Raw genomic sequence first — 10,051 nt, 5'->3', positions numbered from 1 at the left:
GAGTTAAACCAAGACAAGGCTAAGTCTGACATCCCAATACGCGTTTTGATACGCTCTAATAAAATATTATGATCAACAGTATCGAAAGCGGCGCTAAGATCAAGAAGCAGCAACATAGATGACGCATCAGAATCCATCGTCAGCAATAGATCATTAGTCATTTTTGCGAGGGCTGTCTCCGTAGAGTGATTTGCCCTGAAACCGGATTGAAAAGGTTCACAGAGATTGTTAGTCACTAAGTGTTCATTTAGCTGCTGTGCGACAATTTTTTCGAGAATTTTCGAGATAAACGGTAGGTGGGACACCGGCCGGTAGTTCACCATGAGGTCAGGATCGAGGTTAGGTCTTTTGAGTAGAGGATGAATAACCGCTTTTTTGAATGCTAGAGGAACAGTACCAGAGGAAAGTGATAGGTTTATAATATTTAACACTGATGGACCTAATAAAACAAAAAGCTCCTTGATAAGTTTCCCAGGAATTGGGTCAAGTAAACATGTTGTTTGTTTTGTCCCATTTACACATTTTAACAATTCCTCCAATGTTATTTCATCAAAGAGAGAGAAACTATTTTGGAGGGCAGTGTCCGTCGTATATACAGTCGTATTTGTGTTAATAGAACCCAGTTGTGGCTGGGATGCATTGTCTTTAATCTCTTTTCTGATGAGTTCAATTTTCTTATTAAAGAAATTCATAAAGTCATCTGCTGAGTGGGTGGAGCTACTGGGAGGAGTCCCTTGTTGGGTTAGCGATGCTACTGTACTAAACAAAAATTTAGGATCATTTTTGTTGAGGTGGATGAGATTTGAGTAATATTTAGCTTTAGCTGAGGTAAGCATGCGTTTATAAGTTATTAAACTATCACTCCATGCTTGATGGAAAACCTCAAGTTTAGTCGCACGCCATTTGCGTTCCAGCTTTCTACATGATAATTTCTGGGCTTTAGTTTCTTCTGTAAACCATGGGGTACGCCTTTTAGGGGCCCTTTTTAGCTTTAGCGGTGCTACAATATCAATGGTGTCGCGCAGGGCGTCGTTAAAGTTGTTAGTGAGGTTATCAATAGAGCCCACATAATTTGGGAATGATGCCATTACTGAAGGCAGTAGGTCAGTAAGAGTCGTCGTTGTGGCAGTATTAATGTTGCGGCTGCTATAGTAGTTATTATTATTATTATTAGTTTGTTGACAATGAGTCAGAACTTCGAATTTTATAAGGTAATGATCGGACATTACTTTAGTGTACGGGAGTATCGTAACTTTAGAGGTGGTGACACCCCTGACAAGCACTAGATCTATCGTATTACCGTTGCGATGCGTGGGTTCATTTATTATTTGTGTAAGACCACAGCTATCAATTATAGTCTGGAGCGCCACGCATGGAGGGTCCGATGGGGTATTCATATGGATGTTAAAGTCTCCCATTATGATTATATTGTCGGCGTGCGTCACTAGATCAGCAAAGTCGAAGATCAACAAAGTCGAAGGAGTTCCTCTGATATTATTTCTTCAAAAAGAGAGAGATTTTTTTGGAGGGCAACATCCGTCGTCCTGGTTGCTCAGTACAATATAGCCAAATTGACATGCGCAGGAATAAAGTGAAGAACGTGTTTTACCGGTTTTACCTTTCACATTTAACTGCTTTACTTATTTCTACACTTGTATGTCATTTACAAAATGTATTAAATATTAAAAATTGTCTTTACCGTTAATAAAACATTTTGTAACGGCGACAACTTGACCTTTGAACAGATTAATTTAATTTCAATTATTTTCTCTGGGACAAATTAACTGTAAATATGGTGCTATACAATATTATAGGTTAACAGGAATGGTGGCAATTTCTCAAAGTGTGGGAGCAAATGTATGTATTTATGAACAAAAATAAAGGGACAGGTGAAGGAGCCAACGCTCTAAAAAGAAAAGTTTGGCAGAAAAGGAGGCAAACAGGAAATGGAAACACAAATAAGAGTGCTGAAACAGAAAATGCAAGCAAACTCCAAGAAAATGAAAGCTCACAACAATCTACTTCCACAATGTCTTCAGAAGCTGTTTGTGACCAAAGACACTGTATATGAACTCAGAAATGCAGATATGTTTCCAACAACATGGGCAAGACTACCTACAGAGAGCATTGTGCATCTGTGAAAGGGGTAAACCTGTGGAAATGCTGAAAAAAGGAACTGGGGATGTGCAGTTCAATCCATGTGTTTAATTTTTTTTTTTTAAAAATAAGACCATAAATAAGTACAGAGATGTGCTGTGAGTAGAAATAAATACGATCAATAGAGGTGGAACATGATAGTATCATGTTTATATACCTGTACATTACTAACTTCTTCTTTATACACAAGACTTCTTTACTTTACTATATTATGGATCACGATGTGGGAAGAAAGGGATGGAAAGGAAAGGCAGGAACGAGGGAGAAAGAGGAAGGGGAAGGAAAAAGGAAAAATAAATAAAATGTATGCACAATTGTGCATTTGAACAATTGAATGTGGTAGGTGTATATGTGTATATGTCTATATATACATATGTACATATTGTAAATGCATGTATTTACATGCTTAACAATGCATGTGATCAAGTACTATGATTTTGACAGAGACTCTAGAGTCCTTTCTTGTGTTTCTTTATCTCAAGATCGATTTCTTGTTTTTGTTTTTTCTTTTCTCTAATTGACATGTACAAAGTGAATGTGGAAAGGGTAGCAATAAGCATTTATACCTTTTTGGTCAGGAAATGTAAACCAATACTTTTATTTATTTATCTGCTATGCACATGAAGTGTACTGTTAACATGAACTGATGACCAAATAAAAACCATTGAATTGAATTTAAATTGAAAAATAATTGTATCAAGGGATTATGTCACGGTGGTCTGGACCAGCCCTTAAAAAACATCCAAACACCTCCATTAGGGTTTTAATACATGATGTAAGTATACTGTATATGTGATGTAGTATCGGGCACAATTATAATAACATTTAATATTTACGTATTTTAAACATTTTAAGCATTTGCGGCGTATTAATTTCAAAAACGCATAACGACATTTGCTTCTTTTTTTTCCTCATCACTGATTATTACTCACTGCAAACTTCATGAGAGCCAACAAACATAATAAAGCATCACTTACTTTGCAAGGTCTGCTGTCATTAGGATGCCGACTGCTGGGATGTTCATCCATCTATCCATTTTCTACTACTTGTCCCTCTCATATATTCCCATTTAGGTGAAGAATGTCTCATAATCCTCACGAAAAAAAACGGGTTAGGAGGGTGCGGGTGTCGTCCTAGCCATTTCCGAGTCCTAGATGGCTGTCAACGTGTCCCAACTTGTTCGAATACCTACTCAGACTTGTTCTGTCCAGGTGAGAGGCATGATTTATGATCTAGAATAAACTTACAGGGAGCAAGGAAGCGAAGAAGCAGCAGACCATTTGATGATGTAAACATAGGCACACACGGTAATGATCACGGCGCCGCTATAAATAGTTTGTGTGTGTTAGTTCTTATAATAGTAATTGTTATGGTTGGACTAAGGGGAGGTGAAGGCAAACAGACACCAGGGGGTAGTATGTACAATTATTAATTATATATATAGTTAACATATTTATATACTGTATATATATATAATAATAATAATTAACAATACTAATAAACTAGAATGGAGTGTGACAAAATCCAAGAGTGTATGTGTGTGACTATGTGTGTAGATTAGCTGTTGAGTGTTACCGTGAATGTTGAATGAGGAAGGTAGACAAAAACCAAAAGGGCAAGGCAAAAGGAGTCCAAGATCCGCGAGGGGTCCGTGGGGCAGAGAGAGACGTCAGAGTCCGGGGGCGAGCGAGGAGTCGGGAAACGAGGGAGGCAGTCAAAATCCAGGGCAACGGAAGCTAAACACTGCGGAGGCACGGGAGAACAAACAAGGATATCAGACACGAGGGAAACACGCAGAGAGAGAGAGCATAAGCCTTACGGTATCCGTGAGAAAACTAAGTTCCCGCGCCGATCCTTGGGTCCACTGGTCTTTTATCCAGCTCGCCCTCATCAGTCCCAGGTGTGCAGATTGCCGGTGAGTGATTGCAGCTGGTGGTTGCTGCAGGGCGGAGACGCGTGCGCCGCGTCCCTGGATGTGCGCACCCGTGGGCGTGTCCCGAGGTGCACACAGACGGATGAGCGGCGTTGGCAGGAGTCTGAGCCGTAACAGTACCCCCTCCTTATGGACAGCTCCCAGATGTCCTACAGGTCGTACCACAAAAGGCACAGGAACAAAAGTCAAGGGAGGGCGGAGGGGTGAACTGGTGGTGGGTCGCCGGCCCTAATGTCCCCGAATCCACCGGGGACGAGTCTGGTGGCGGCGGCGAGTAGAACGTCGCTGAGGCCGGCGAGGCGGGCGACCAAGGAACGGCCACCATCTTGGCCGTCGGGAAGGCAGACGCGAGTGGCGCAATGGTGCGTCTCGCCGGAAACGAGGAGGAGACGTCTGAGGCGAGGAGGATGACGTCTGAGGCGTGGAAGCAGCAGCAGACGACGGCATCGGCGTGGAAGCAGCAGCAGACAACGTCATCGGCGTGGAAGCAGCAGCAGCGGACGTCCTTTGCGTGGAAGCAGCAGCGGAAGTCATCGGCGTGGAAGCAGCGGACGTCAAAGCCGGAGACGAGGAGGGCAGCTGAGGAGCTGGCCGAGGTGCTGAAGCCAGTTCTGCTGGCCGAGGTGCTGAAGTCGGCGCAGCTGGCCAAGGTGCTGAAGTCGGCGGAGCAGGCCGAGGTGCTGAAGTCGGCGGAGCAGGCCGAGGTGCTGAAGTCGGCGGAGCTGGCCGAGGGGCAAAGGTCAGCGCTGCTGGCCGAGGGGCGAATGTCGGCGCTGCTGGCCGAGGGGAAAATGTCGGCGCTGCTGGCCGAGGGGCGAAGGTCGGGGCCAGCCTGGGAGCTGGTGGAGACGCGGGGGCCAGCCTGGGAGCTGGTGGAGACGCAGGGGCTATCCTGGGGACTGGTGCTAGCTCGGAGACTAGCCGGGGACTGGTGCTAGTCCCAGGTGTGCAGATTGCCGGTGAATGATTGCAGCTGGTGGCTGCTGCAGGGCGGAGACGCGCGCAGCGCGTCCCTGCATGTGCGCACCCGTGGGCGTGTCCCGAGGTGCGCACAGACGGATGAGCGGCGTTGGCAGGAGTCTGAGCCGTAACAATAATATCCCTTATACTTGGCTAATATTCAAATTAAGAAATATAAATGTAGTATTTTTGGCGGTTTTTGAATGGTTATTTATTGGATTTTATGAGCGAAATTCGTTGGCTCTGCTGTAAGCGGACTTTTATTTACGTTTATTTCATATTAAGAACCATTGGCGTTGTTAGGCCTATTTTAGGGGGGCTCAAGCCCCCCTAAAATGTTCTTAAGCCCCCCTAAATCATTTGGTGTACATGCCGACATATTCATTATAAAGTGGCCCGAATATGAGTTTAAATAAATAATCATATAAACTGTCATTATTCACTCAGTTTCCCCTCACTTCATAGCGTAAGGTAGAGAGCCCCTTTAGTGCGTCGGTGTCCAATCCATTCCACTTGTTCATATAGAAAATGCCCACATCACTCAAAATCCAGTCCGCATTTTCTTTGCGACCTTGCTTGCGGTCTGGCAGGTGTGCGAAGCACATTAGCACACAGCACTGCAGAACAAGAACCTTGTGTCTGCAATTGTAAATAATTTAGTTTTTAAGTTTTGTGTTTCTTGTAGAATCTATATAAAGTAATATACATTAGCCTATTGTTAAAATAATGAAAACAACATCATTAAATATATGTGTTTTGTTGTATTGTTACATTAATAGCTGTTGTATTATTATAGGATGGCTTGTTAAAAAATTCATAGGATTTTCAGAGGGTGGAAAAACCAAGACATTTAATATAAAATGTAAAATGAATAAATACATAAAAATAAAAATAAAAAAAATGGTTAAAAGCCATCGTCCCGGGGAGCATTTCATTTCGTCCCGTGCATTTTTTTTTACCGTCCCTGGGACGACGGGTCTACTTTAATCTCAAGCCCTGGAAGTTACATTTTATTGCTTGCATTATTTGTTTCAGCATTGCACTTTGAAGATGGTCCCTCAGCTCTTTGACAGCTTTGGCTCTTTTTCAGATCAGCAGACTAAGTCTTTCTTATTTACAGTATATATAAATGCTTCTCATTTCTATTCAGACTTCCATATATATTTAATTTCCTTAACGGCTTGCCATAATATATATATATATAAATATATTATATACAAGCCAAATTATCCCAAACCAGATATTACTTTTATTCAAGTAATTAAGTAATATTTCCAGGGCTTGAATTTACAACCATTTTAGTCACATATGTGCCCAAAATGTAATATGTGCAACTTCAAAATATTTGGGAACAAACAATTATTGTATTGTGAGTGAAAGTTGTGGCATTAGCCTCTATGTTGTGAATTAAAGGCCTACTGAAACCCACTACTACCGACCACACAGTCTGATAGTTTATATATCAATGATGAAATCTTAACATTGCAACACATGCCAATACGGCCGGGTTAACTTATAAAGTGCAATTTTAAATTTCCCGGAAAACTTCCGGCTGAAAACGTTTCGGTATGATGACGTTTTCGCGTGACGTCACGGGTTGAAGCAGACATTTTGGAATAGCACAGTGGCCAGCTTAAGTTGTCTGTTTTCACCACATAATTCCACAGTATTCTGGACATCTGTGTTGGTGAATCTTTTGCAATTTGTTCAATTAACAATGGAGACTGCAAAGAAGAAAGCTGTAAGTGGGATTGGTGTATTAGCGGCTGGCTACAGCAACACAACCAGGAGGACTTTGAGTTGGATAGCAGACGTGCTAGCGTGAGTACAGCTTTGGCTTCCAAACATTTGATCGCTTGCCCGTACGTGCGTGCCGCTATGTGCATGTCACGTACGTAACTTTGGGGAAATATATGTTTCTTGCTGACTCTGATGCATACTTGCCAACCTTGAGACCTCCAATATCGGGAGGTGGGGGGCGTGGTTGGGGCGGGGTGTGTGGTTAGGGGCGTGGTTAAGAGGAGAGTATATTTACAGCTAGAATTCACCAACTCAAGTATTTCATATATATATATATATATATATATATATATATATATATATATATATATATATATATATATATATATATATATATATATATATATTTATATATATATATATATATATATATATATATATATATATATATATATAATACTTGACTTTCAGTGAATTCTAGCTAGATATATATATACATATATATATATATATATATATATATATATATATATATATATATATATATATATATATATATATATATATATATATATATATATATATATATATATATATATATATATATATATATATATATATATATATATATGTGACGGTCCACAACTGTATGTGTCAAAATGCAGCTCCACACTGCTGTCGCTTCAACATATCACTGGCACCAGGTGGATTATGAATTTCTTTTATTACAGTGTCCTGCAAAACAGTGCAAATTGTGAGACTGTGAGTCCACTTGGGTCACGGGATTATCAATTGGAAGGCGTCACAGTTCTGAGCACTTCCCGCAGGTAAAGTACATACCACTTCTCGCCAGCAACAGGCGCTGTTGCAACACTTCATTCATAATTTAATCAAGCATAATGAACTTCTGTTTCTACACCGTTACATATATATATATATATATATATATATATATATATATATATATATATATATATATATATATATATATATATATATATATATATATATATATATATATATATATATTTTTTTTTTTTTTTTTTTTTTATTTTTTTTTTTTATTTTATTTTATTTATTTATTTATTTATTTATTTATTTTTATTTTTTATTATTATATATATAAATAAAAGAAATACTTGAATTTTAGTGTTCATTTATTTACACATATACACACACACACACACACACACACACAACACTCATCTACTCATTGTTGTACTTGTAAGTACAATGCTTTGTTAAGGGTTGAATTGTCCATCCTCTTTCTATTCTCTGTCACTTTTTTTGTAACCATGCTGAACACCCTCTCTGATGATGCATTGCTGTGTGGCACGCACAAAAGTGCTTTCATCAAATGCACGAGAGTGTGGAATCTTCCATCTCTCCCTAGCATGGCCCAAAACCGGTCAATCCTTGCTTCCTGGGGAAGATCTTCCCTGGCAAGCAATTGGTACTCCAGTACTTGTACCCGGAGGCTGGTCAGGTCCAATCGCAGCTGCGGCAGACTTTTTTTGGGGGGGGGCGTGGCCTCCAGCTCCGGCTGAATACCGGGAGTTTGTCGGGAGAAAATCTCTGTCGGGAGGTTGTCGGGAGAGGCGCTGAATATCGGGATTCTCCCGCTAAAAACGGGAGGGTTGGCAAGTATGCTGATGGCGGCCGGGGTGTCGTCGAAAGCTACAACGCCGTCCGCCGTCCGCCGTCCGCCGTCCGCCGTCCGCCGTCCGCCGTCCGCCGCTGTCCTCACCAGTCTGGGTTGACTTCCTCCGTCTCCGGGCCGCCGACCGCACCGATCATCGTGGTGAAGTCCTTCGTCGCGCCGTCGATCGCAGGTGAGCACGGGTGTTGATGAGCAGATGAGGGCTGGCGTAGGTGGAGCGCTAATGTTTTTAGCATAGCTCTGTCGAGGTCCCGTAGCTAAGTTAGCTTCAATGGCGTCGTTAGCAACAGCATTGCTAGGCTTCGCCAGGCGGCACAGCATCGACCGTGTGGTTACAGGTCCAGAGTTTGGTAGTATTGCTGATCTTCTGTCTATCCTTCCAGTCAGGGGCTTATTTCTTCTGTTTCTATATGCAGTTAAGCACGATGGTATCATGTTAGCTCCGTAGCTAAAGTGCTTCGCCGATGTATTGTCGTGGGGATAAAAGTCACTGTGAATGTCCATTTCGCGTTCTCGACTCTCATTTTTAAGAGGATATAGTATCCGAGGTGGTTTAAAATACAAATCCGTGATCCACAATAGAAAAAGGAGAGAGTGTGAAATCCAATGAGCCCTTGTACCTAAGTTATGGTCAGAGCGAAAAAAGATACGTCCTGCACTGCACTCTAATCCTTCACTCTCACTTTTCTCATCCACAAATCTTTCATCCTGGCTCAAATTAATGGGGTAATCGTTGCTTTCTCGGTCCGAATCGCTCTCGCTGCTGGTGTAAACAATGGGGAAATGTGAGGACCCTTTCAACCTGTGACGTCACGCTACTTCCGGTACAGGCAAGGCTTTTTTATCAGCAACCAAAAGTTGCGAACTTTATCGTCGATGTTCTCTACTAAATCCTTTCAGAAAAAATACGGCAATATCGCAAAATGATCAAGTATGACACATAGAATGGATGTGCTGTCCCCGTTTCAATAAGAAAATGTAATTTCAGTAGGCCTTTAATAACATAGAGGCTAATGCCATGACTTTCATTGTGTTTCAGTGTATCTTGAAGGATCATGCAAGTAATTGTTTCTTGTTGATGCTGTAAACAAAATGTCACTGTGCAAACCCATGTTTGTTGTTGTACTGAACACAGATTGAAACTAAACCGACTGAAATAATAATAATAACAATGAATAATTTCTAAGTCTTTGTTAGCCGTTTGTGAAGTTTTGTGCTCGTGTGCTACGTTCGCTCGCATCCTGCATCTCCTGGGGGCTAAGCCCCCCCTGTCCTTAAAAGCTAGTGACGCCCCTGTTAAGAACGCATTAAAAACATCCATCCGTCGTCATGTCTTTCATAACGATTGTGAACGATAGGTAAATAGTGCAGTTGAAAAAAAATCTGCAAATAATTCCTCTCCTATGTTTTTACTCTTTGAAAAATGGTTAAGAAGTGTTTTGAACGGCTTGTCAGAGCTAGCATCCTTGCGTTAATTGACCCATTCCACTTTGCTTATTATCCCAACTGCTCCACAGAGAACGCAATATCCACTACCTTGCACTCTGTCATTACTCACCTGGAAAACAACAACACATATGCCAGAATCCTAAACATTGATT

Source organism: Entelurus aequoreus, linkage group LG13 (genome assembly GCF_033978785.1).
Source record: "Entelurus aequoreus isolate RoL-2023_Sb linkage group LG13, RoL_Eaeq_v1.1, whole genome shotgun sequence".
Classification (NCBI taxonomy): Eukaryota; Metazoa; Chordata; class Actinopteri; order Syngnathiformes; family Syngnathidae; genus Entelurus; species Entelurus aequoreus.
Note: the sequence above shows the minus strand (reverse complement) of the source record.